The sequence below is a fragment of the Hydra vulgaris genome, chromosome 15, assembly GCF_038396675.1.
Source record: "Hydra vulgaris chromosome 15, alternate assembly HydraT2T_AEP".
Taxonomy (NCBI): domain Eukaryota; kingdom Metazoa; phylum Cnidaria; class Hydrozoa; order Anthoathecata; family Hydridae; genus Hydra; species Hydra vulgaris.
This window is the reverse complement of record NC_088934.1, coordinates 12,965,001-12,977,183: the sequence shown is the minus strand read 5'-3', so window position 1 is coordinate 12,977,183 and position 12,183 is coordinate 12,965,001. Positions and strand designations below refer to the sequence as shown.

At 24.8% G+C, this 12,183-nt stretch overlaps 1 long non-coding RNA gene across 1 annotated transcript in view; it reads left to right on the top strand.

The window, feature by feature from the left end:
* The first annotated feature begins 1,602 nt into the window (after window positions 1-1,602).
* The window catches only part of LOC136092138 (uncharacterized), a 21,006-nt gene continuing 10,425 nt past the window's right edge, over window positions 1,603-12,183 (top strand). The window contains exons 1-2 of the long non-coding RNA XR_010644225.1: window positions 1,603-1,936; window positions 9,554-9,599. This is a non-coding gene — a long non-coding RNA (uncharacterized LOC136092138). The remainder of the gene's footprint in view (window positions 1,937-9,553; window positions 9,600-12,183) is intronic.

Below are 12,183 nucleotides of genomic sequence, written 5' to 3'. Positions count from 1 at the left end.
TTAAGTGACATCAAGGCAATTTATAATTTTCATTTCGCACTGTATTGATATAGTGACATCGTTTCTTTTAAATATATTAACAAAATGATTTTTAATTTTTTCTATTTGGGGATCACTCATATTTTTGAAAATTGCTAAACTATAATCGTGGTGTAATCCGAAATCATTTTTAGTATTAAATTATGCAATATGAAACAAATGGTAAATTCCCCCAATTTCACTTACATCAGCACCGTCAAATGCTTCCATTGAAGCATCAAATAAACCGCTTGATTTTTTAATCCAAACTTGATCATTGTTAAATAATAATGACTTCTATGCGTAATAGATCAATGATTTTATGGTTAGGATCAATAGTTAGATGCTGCTCAGTAAAATTAAAAGCGCTTTTAAGAAATTTTTCTGTCATCGAATGGAAAAAATAAACAATATCAAAATTAAGGAATTTATGAGAACGTTTATCAATGATGGAATTAAACCAATTTATGGTATCTTGCGTTTTTTTACACTGATTGAGATATAGTATTTTAAAAAGTTGAGAGTTTATATTGGTAATTAAAACTCATTTATTCTGCCCAGTTTATTTTTAGCAGGGCTTATTAAACAGACAGTTGGGTTGTTTGTCAAATTTTTCTTTGTGATCTTTTAATTTTTTAAAATTATTTGAAGATGTGTTAATGTCAATTTTATTTTAAACATTGTGAATCTGTAGTATCAGTTTACCTACATTAGTTACTTAATTTTTTAGTTTTGTATTTGATTTTTTGTATGTTGTGGAGATAGTACTTGTTAGTAAATGGTTGTTTAACAAATGGTAGTAATTCTGGTTAGATATATTATATAAATTGTTTTATCGGAAAAAGTGTAAGTAAGATTACTATTGCGTTTGGTAGATATTTCATATTTTAACTTGTCTTAGAAATTTCTGAGTACAAAGTTTAATGTTTTTTAATTAGATCAATCAGATCGTTTTAAAATGCAGACATATCGGAAATTTATTTGGGATAATTTGTTTGTTTTTATGCCTTAATTATTATAAAAATATTTTCCTCACTGCTTTGATCTTTATAAATAAAGAAGAAAGCTTTCCATCTCATTTTTTTTGTTAACGTTTTATCAAGCAATTATATTTTGTATTCTTTCGTTGAAGGTGTCGAAACGTACTTGACTGATTAATTTAACTGGGTTTTTTTTTAATGCGTAGACGACCTGAGTAGGGTGCTTAGCATATGGAGCTAATTATTATTGTTTTTGTTGTATGACACAAAGTCTCTTGATCGTTTAAGTGTGATTAATATAATGTAAACTGTTTACAAAATAGATCAGCATTAAATTATATAGTGTTAGATTATTTAAAAAGAAACAAGCTTGTGATTTAACAAAGGACTTAAGGGCTTCGCGATATAACTGAACTTGTTTCCTTCTGCCCTAGCCATGTATTTACATTTCATAATAACTAATTTTTCCAATTTTTCTTTATGGTGAAAAACATAATAACAATACGAAAGCTATTATTTACAAGAGACTGTTTTTTATTTATTTAAATCGAAAAAAAAAATAACTCGGATTCAAACATTATTTTTTAAGCGGTGAAACCAAAAACTTGACAGCTCTACACGGACTAACAGTTATTCATAATTATTCGATCTACTTTACATATTATCTATCCAAACTCGATCTATCTACTAATTCGATCTACTTTACAGTCAACATATCAACTAATATATTTATAAAGTATTTTGTTAGTTTTATTGCAGCATACTTGAATCTGACCAGAAATCACAAAATTATTAAAGGTTTGCATTTGTTGTTTTTTTAGTATTTACAAATATTACTTAAAATAAACTTTTTTTAAATTTAGTTGATTCTTTAAAAAAAGTTTACTTACTACGCAGCAGAGTTGAGTTCAGCTTAAACGAGAACATTATTATTTATGGTGAGTTATCTATTTATTTTTTAAATATATTCATAAACTGCTTAAGGTATTTATCCAAATCAATATACATATATATATATATATATATATATATATATATATATATATATATAATATATATATATGTATATGTATATATATATGCATATATATATATATATGTGTGTACATATATATATATATATATATATATATATATATATATATATATATATATATATATATATATATATATATATATATAAATATATATATATATATATATGTACACACATATATATATATATATGCATATATATATATATATACATATATATATATTATATATATATATATATATATATATATATATATATATATATATATATATATATGTATATATATATATATATATATATATATATATATACACACAACCGCCTCTAATTATTCGAATAACATCAACTTAAAAAAAAAGCCTAAAGTAATAATTTATTTTTTATTTTTACGTAATTAGATAACTTAGTAGTATAAAAGTAATTTGATTTTATATTTTGATAAAAGTCAAGATGTTAAGAAACTACGTGCATAAATTACTTATAAAAAAAACTTAAAAATTGGGTGGTTGAATAAAGGTTTTGCGTTTGCGTAAACGTACTGTTTTGTTATTCACTCAATAATCGCGCAATTATCGCGTAAGTCCAATATTTACGTTAATCATTCATAAATCAAGCAATTATCAAGTCTGATCTTTATGTAAAGACTATATAAAGTAGTCAAAATAAACATTTAACTATTACTCTATATTTTATTTCAAGAGATTTATTTACGCTTTAATTTTGCTAGACTTTGATAGTTAGTCTCCTACTCAATAGTTTGCTAATTCATATACACTGGTAATATTATTACATGATAACGAGATAACGGCCAGATAACGAGATTTATCTGTAGAAAAACGGTATGCAATATTCACGTTGTAGCAAAAAAATGTCCTATGGGTGAAAAAGCAAAAAAAATTCAAAGAATTTGAGCTCAACAGTTTGGAATATTACAAAAAAAGCAGAAAGAAACTGGAAGTGTGGTCAATCGAAAAAGATCGCGACGTTGTCGAAATATATCTGCATCAAAGATAGAAAAACTACAATTACTCGTAAATAAAATAGAAATAATAACAGTTCCGAAATTAATCTATACTTTGAATAGTTTTTGAGGAGCTCCAGTACCTGATACAACATCTATAACAATTTATTGAAGCAAGGCTTGGTGACAGAATGGCTGCGAGAAAACGTTTCCTTCAGCCATTATATTAAAAAAAAAATGACTGGAGTTAACAAAACTACACAAAAAAACGGATAACCAATGACAAAAGAACAATGGTCATGTGTTCCTCGGACCATCGATTCAAATTTTTAAATATATAATTCCAAAAAAAGATTGTTTGTTCAAAGAAATGTCGATGGATTGATAATACAACAATGTGTGTTGCTAACTGTATTGTGGTAATGTTATGGTTTGGGGCTGTTTTAGAGGAAATACAACAATTGACATCATAAAACTAGATGGAAAAATGAAGAAAGAAAAGTATTTGAACATTTTAAAAAGTTATGTCATACCTTTAGGGATTCAAATTATTGTGGAGCTATTAATTTTTCAAGAAGATAACAATTTAAACCACTCTTCAAAACTACTAGAAAATACTTGAGTGAGTTAGAGAATAACAAGAATTAAAAAGAATGATTTGTCCTCCCCAACCACCAGATCTCTCACTTATCGAACTTTATAGAATGAACTAAAAAGAAGTATAAACAAAAATAAGTGACTAGTGGGGCAAAGGATATGTGGAAGAAAGTTAATAGTGGAATAAAATTGACTTCAAAAAATTGGAGAAATTCTTACGTACAATGCCAAGGATATGTATAATGCCTATCGCCGTCAAGGGTGGTTACATATATGAGAGTAAATTATTAAATAAATAAATTTTTCATTTTTTATTATGCAAACTTAATCAATTGTAAAATGTCTTATTTTCTTTCAGTTTTTTCCCCAATAGTGAGTAAAACTTTGATAACTTTGAAAAGCATGACCATTGGAATAACTATGGACTGTAGTATTTTTAGGGTATAGTGTGTATATATATATATATATATATATATATATATATATATATATATATATATATATATATATATATATATATATATATATATATATATATATATATATAACACTTATGATATATAAGTATTATTTATATATATATGTATATATATATATATCATACTTTATATATGTATATCATATTTTAGGCTGTTTGATTGTTTTAATGTATATATTTTATTTACTTTATATTTTTTACGTGTTAATGTTGTAATTATTTAAAAAAATATACAATGACTTTTATAGTCGTTACTGAAGGGTGTTTAAACGGGAAATACCTTTTAAATTCTTTAATAAAACATATTTTTTCGTTTATTAAGCAGATATTTTATTGAATATCAAAGAAGACACATGGCTGTTATTAATGTAAAAGAATGTCAGAAAAGTCTTCTATAATAGCTATATACACCTCCTATATTTTAGTAAAGTATTTCAACACATGATATCATATTTGTGGTTCAATTTAAGTAATTTGCTCTATTATGTTTACTTTTAGGTGTTGAATGGTTTGAGGATTATTAGAGTAAACTTTACTTTTCAAAAAACCCCATAAAGCAAAACGTAATGGTGTAAGCGTAATAAATCAAAGATCTTGGTGGCAATTTTACAGTTCCTTTTCAAGAAACTATTCAATCACCGAATTTTACTTTCAAAAGATTGATTGTTTCTGTTGTTGTATGACATGTTGCACCGTTCTGTTGAAATTACATATTCTGCATATCAATATGTTCCAATTAATCACTAAAATAGTTACTAATTACTGTTCGATAAAGAGCACCATTCACAGTAAAAGTGTTTTCAGTTTAATTTTCTAGTTTTTCTCAGAGACATGGAACAATCAATCCAATAGACCGAATATCACTCCAAACAGTTATTTTTGTGAATGCAATTTCCAATACTACTCGTGGATTTTCTTCACAACTGATTCGACATATTTTGCTTGTTTACATACCCACTTATTTCAAAATGAGCTTCATTACTAAAGATCACTTTGATAAAAAAAAAATAATCTTCTTATTTTGCTACAAGAACCTAATTAATAAATGCGCGACATTATTTATGATCAGTTGGCAATAATGTTGTGTTAACTGTATTATTGTAAGCTTTTAAGTGAAGATCCTCTTGCACAATATTGAACTAAGTGGTTCGTTTTATGCATAATTGCTTTGATAGGATAATGAACTGATGTGTTTGACTCTTCATTAACACTCTCACTGACAGCAACAATACTTTCTAGGGAATAAACCCTACCATTTTTTTTAATAATAAAAATTTTATATGTAAATTTTATTTTGTTGATCTTGAATTGAACCATTTTTCTCGAATTTAATTACCTTATTTTGAATGGTTAAGTTTGTTGGACAATTTCTTCTTCAATATTTTGTACGAAATTTTCTTTCAACTTCGGCAAAATTTTCACTAAATCTAAGATAATTTTAAACAATAAAGATGTGTTGTTCAATCGCATATTTCTCCATATTTACTAATCGCAATGTTTATACTTGACAGCTGTCAGTAAACAGGAACCGTTTTTGTACAAAAAATACAAATGACGCAAATTTAAATAAGTTAATTCAAATTCGAACACTCTGTAATATATAGACTATTATTTCGAGAAAAAAAATATTCCACTAAAACTTTTGTTTTCGGAGGAGTTAAAGTTTATTTATCTAGCAATAAAAATTTTTCTGTTCCGTGCGTGATTTAATTTGAAACTCTAACAAAGTGATCTTTAGTGATTTAGCTCATTTTGAAATCGGTGGGTATGTAAACTTTCAAACTTCCTTTTGGAAAGTTGTTTCGATATTTGAATAAAAAAAAACTATTGCATTGATTTCCTTTTGCCTTTGTTTTGTTTTTAACCTTTGCCAACATAACAAAAGAACGTGTAAAAGATAAAGCAATATTAATTTTTGTGTAAATGTTTCAAATGGTAAAGACAAACAGAAAGCTAATAAAAAAAGAGTGTCTTGATCAAAATGGTTTTTTAAAAACTAAACGGTAAAGTAAACGTGTCGAATATTATTAAGCTAATATCTAATAGTATTGAAAGACAAGATCCTTTTATTATCAAATCAAAATAAAAAAAAAAGACGAACTCAATCCTTAAAAAAGCTAAAGAACTAAGGGAATTAAAGGAGTACGAAAGGATACTTATAAGTCCAGATTTGGCACAAAGTAAAAGATATCAATCAAAATTATTGAGAGAAAAATGAAAATTGAAAAATAATGATAATATTGGCAAGGATAATTATTACACTATCAGAAATGATAAAGTAATAATAAAAAAAGGGGCAGTTAAAAGTAAGCGCTATTAATTTGACAGTAGCAGAGGTAACAAAAATATTAGAAGGAAAAAATGTGATAAGAAAAAGTATTTGAAATGCTGGTAAACAAATGCTACATCGTTAAGTAATAAATATAATTAGTTGTTAATTGAAATTGAGATAAGTTCATCACACATAATTCTGGTATGCGAGACTTGATGGACAGATAACTCAGTACTAAACATACTTGGTTGTTGCTTATTTAGAAAAGATAGAGCCGTTGGAGTTTTGGTAAAGTGGGTATATATTGCTCAAACTTTAATACCTTTTAAAAGTTCAAATGTTGATTTGCAAAGTAATCTAGTTGACCAAGTTTAGTTTTCTATAAATATTGCTAATGAAATAGTTATATGTGAATGCATTTATCGTACTGGAGTTTACGACGTATACAACTGCATAAATACTATAAGGTCAATGAAAGCAGTTGACAGTTTGATATTGATCAAAAAGCAACTGGAATTCTCCTATGAGGGGATTTTAATTTCCCCCAAACGGCGTACCGTATAGTCAACGTCAGGAAATTTTTCCTAATTAGAACTCTGGGATTGATATTCGGACAAACAAATAATTTGTGTAAGCATAGCTGCTCTATCAAGTGTAGAGTTGTGATATAAGTTTATTTTTTTCAAATTTAATGTCGACAAGATAAAATGATGTAATAAGTGTCACGGAAAAAAAAAAGGAAAAAGATATCGATTTAAGTAAAACTAGCTGCAACTAGTAAAACTATACCTTCTTAAGAAAGAACAGAAAATATTGTTAACTGTTGCAATAAAAGTATTCAAGACATTATTATTTTAACTTCAAATACTATAATGGAAAATGTTTTTTCTGTGGATACTTATTATTTACGTACACATATTCACTATTTAACGAGAAATGGTATGACATTGGATATAACTGGCACAATAAGCATTATTAGTAGTCAAAACAGCTACATACAATTAAAAAATTAAAAAGCAATTAAAACAGCAAGATGCAACTTAATCGCAAATTGTCTTGGTAGTGCACACATGATGTTTTAAATGTTTTTGTTTTGTTGAATAGTGACGTAATTAATATACCATCGACTTCTGAAAAGATAATTGCTTTTGTTTTAAAAGAATTTTGACTGATCAATGTGGGACAGACCTATAATATTGTTAAAACAGTTATTTTTTTAGCTACGTATCTGAATAATTATATTATTGGCTTAAGGTTAAAATGTTTTTTTATTTTATCTTAACACCTAAAACTTCAGATGTTTAAAAATTTTTACAAATAGAGGCAGGCTATATATATATAAATATAAATATATATATATATATATATATATATATATATATATATATATATATATATATATATATATATATATATGTATATATATATATATATATATATATATATATATTTATATTGCCAACTGATCATAAATAATGTCGTGCATTTATTAATTAGGTTCTTGTAGCAAAATAAGAAGAACATTTTTTTTTTATCAAAGCGATCTTTAGTAACTGTTGTACAAACTCAATAAAGCTTTTAGATTTAAATACACAGTCTTTGGAAACTATATCTATTGAAAGTGGTTTTTTAATAGGTTTAGTTTTTTTGGACTTTTTGGACAAGTATTAATACAGTAGCCCACAAAAGATTATTAGGAAAATTAAAAGCATTTTATAAAAATGAAGTTTAACTGTGCTGATTTAAATCATTTTGAAAAACGGAACTCAAAGGGTTGTTATCGGTACTTATAAATCAAATTGGTAGGAAGGATCAAGTGGAGTGCCACAGGGCTCAGTGTTGGAGCCGTTGTTGTTTGTTATCTATATTGATCATATATCACAAGAAATAAAAAACTGTTGTAAATTGATTATAAAAATATCGTTTGGGTTATTCTAAATATCAATGACAACTCCGTATAACAAGAGGATTTGATTAAGCTTAGTAAATGGAGTGAAAGTAAATAAGTTTCACATTATCATTGGCTTATAGAAATAAAAAATGCACATACAACCAATGTTTGAGTAAACTAACAAACAAGGCATGTCATTGTATTATGTTAAATACATTTTGGAACAAGGTTTAGGTTTTTTAATGTCTAACGATTTAAAATGGCAACGCCATGTAAATGATAGCAGGAAAAGCAAACAAAGTTTTAGGTCAAACATTGTTTTCAATACACAGATAAAAAATTAATGAAACTGCTCTATTATTTGTTTGTTCGTCCCCATTTAAAATATGCTTCGCATTTTCGGAATTCTTATTATAAAAAAGACATAACTAAAATAGAAAAAGTGCAACAAAGAACAACAAAAATTATGTTATTAACGGGTATTTGCAACAAACAATTCTTTTTTTCACTGTTTACTTTAGAAAAAATTTAGAAAAACAAAGAGAAATAGGAGATATAATAAAATACTAAAAAATAATAAAAGATATTTATTAAAAAATTTATTCACTAATAAACAATTTATATCTAAAAAATGTAAATGTACAGTAAGAACATTAACTAAATAATATATATATATATATATATATATATATATATATATATATATATATATATATATATATATATATATATATATATATATATTTATATGTATATATATTTATATATATATATATGTATATGTATAAATATATATATATATATATATATATATATATATATATATATGTATATACATGTATAAATATATTTATATATATATGTATATATATATCTCTATATATACATATATATATATATATATTTATATATATATATATATATATATATATATATACCTATAAATATATATATATATATATATATATATATATATTTATATACATATACATATATATATATATAAATATATACATATATATATATATAAATATATATATATATATATAAATATATATATATATAAATATATATATGTATATAAATATATATATATAAATATATATATATAAAAATATATATATAAATATATATATATATATATATATATATATATATATATATATATATATATATATATATATATATATATATATATATATATATATATATATATATATATATATATATATATATATATATATATATATATATATATATATATATATATGAAAATGTATATATATACATGTATATATATGTAAAAAAATGTTTTTTCAGGCGTATATTGTGTTTCTGCTACTACTATTACGAAACCAAATATGTGGTAAGCTTCAGTTTGTTTTGAAATAAGTTTTATATTTGAATCAATTTAATAATACCTTATTCATTTAAATCAAATATATGACATTTATAGTAGTAACAAAATTTATCTATATTTAGTTATTTAATATATATATATATATATATATATATATATATATATATATATATATATATATATATATATACATATATATACATATATATTTACAGTATACAGTGTATACAGTCCCTGGCCACAATATTATGATCACCTTCAATTTTTGTGTATTTTCAACTTCAAGGATTTCTAAAAAGTTTAAAAAAAGTACAACTGTAATATCAGTTATATTTTATGGATAAAATATGTTTCCTTAATAATAAAATGATATTTTAAAATCAATATACACACATTTTAACAAACAATTACTCTTTTTGATTGCAAATCATAAAAAAATATTTATATTTTGTCATTCCTCTTTTCAACGAAATTACTTTAGCTATTCGGTCTGGCATACTTTTAATACAGTTTGTTGCTGCTGTCTAAATTTTTTCATTGTGGTGTCAGTGGTAGAGTAATTTTTCAATCAAATCCATTTTGCTTGTTGAAACCTTGGAAGAGATTTCCTTCTTGATATTGCTCCACAAATTCTCAATCGGATTAAGGTCAGGAAAGTTCCATGGCCAATCTAAAGCAGGGATACTTTTAGTTTTAAGAGAGTTTGTGATCCTTTTAGCTTAATGGCATGGAGCACTATCATGCATAAACGTAACTTTGGAAACCATTCTTGTATTTGGAGGATAAGTTGGCTCTCCATAATCTCTTGATACTGTATTTGGTTCATCATCCCATTGACAATATATAGTCTTCTTGTGCTTTTACCACTGATAACTGACCACACCATAACTTTAGTTAGATGTTTAATAGTTTGTACAATGCAATCTGAATGATATTTTTTGTTTGATCTTCTCCGGACAAAGGTGGCTTTGTCCAACAAGATCTCAAAAGCTGATTCGTCTGAAAAACCCACCTGAAAAATTATCAAGTGTTGTTGTAATTAAGCTTATGTCAACAATTAAACACTTTATTAAAAGCATTTTATTCAAAATTGATAAACTTACACGTTCCCAATCTCCAATTGTTATATAATTTTTTGTCCATTGCAATCTCGTTTTTATCATTGCTGGAGTTAGCCTTGGTTTTTTAGCCGGTTTGTGTGATTTTCAACCAACTTCAGCCTGGCGTCTCCTCACTGTGCGCTCCGAAACTTGTACTCCAGACTCTTGAACAAGTTTTGACAGCAAGAGGAATAATTTTTTTCTATTTTCCAGACAAATATCTCTTATAATTCTGCCTGTCATGGGAGTAGTTTTACCTTTTGACCGACTCCGCCCTTTCCGTTTTGGAGAAAGAGTGATGTCGTTTTCCACTTTGTGTTTGACTTTATTGACAAAAGGTTGCGAAAAATTACACATTTTAGCAATTTCCCATTGTGAACGCTCTGATTGTTGTATAAATGCTTCTTTTTTTTTTATTTTTTTTATTTTCGTCATTAAAAAAAAAAAAGCTTTTACAATGTTTTTACAACATAAAAATATAACATTAAAGTTTCGACCGGAGTCGGCAGAAGACATGGTCTTATCATCCAGCCCCGTTAATATAACTAAAAAATTCAGCCGATAAAAATGAAAAAGGAAAGTAGAAACTAAAGAGAAAACTAATTTAACAATCAATTTACTATTTGCAAAAAAAAAGAAGAAGAAATAAAAAAAAAAAAAAAAAAAATTTTACTCCTGAAATTTTGCTTGGACTTATGTCCTTACCCTAACCCATGTTTATTTTTTATTGAAATTTTCTATTACAACCTATTACACTGAAAATGTTAATAAAATGGTACTATATGTTAATTCTTGCTATTTATAGTTTATAACTTTATAAAATGCATTAAAAATAATAAAACACTTTTCACTCAAAAAAACTGGTAAAGTATAAAAAAAGTGTATGTAACAGATCAAACTTGCTTTTTTTTAAAAATGTCAAAAATTCACATTGTTGTCTTAAAACACTCCTTACTTCACATTGGTCATAACTATAAAGAAGTTTTTTATTCTGCTTAATTCGATAGATGTCAGTATTATATAATAATATAGTAATAATAAATATATGTATATATATATATATATATATATATATATATATATATATATATATATATATATATATATATATATATATATATATATATATATATATTGGGTGCAAGGGTGCATTGAAAAACAGAGTTTTTAAAAATTGCCTTGTAATAGCTCTAAATATATGCTATATAATAAAATATCACTGAACTTTAAAAAAGTATATATATAATCGAAAAACCTTGAAAAATGCACTTTTTTAATTTTTAGTTAAAAAACTATAATTATTATGCAATGAAATTCAAAGTAATAATTTTTACATAAAACAAATATTATTTTCAAACATTTTATAAAATTTTGCTTCTTTTGAGTACCAGGTTGATCTACTTTTAAAGAACTTTTTTTTCCCAGAATATTAGGAGCCCTAAAATGTTGAAGGGACTAGAGGCAACTCTAAAAATATTTTAATTTCGAAT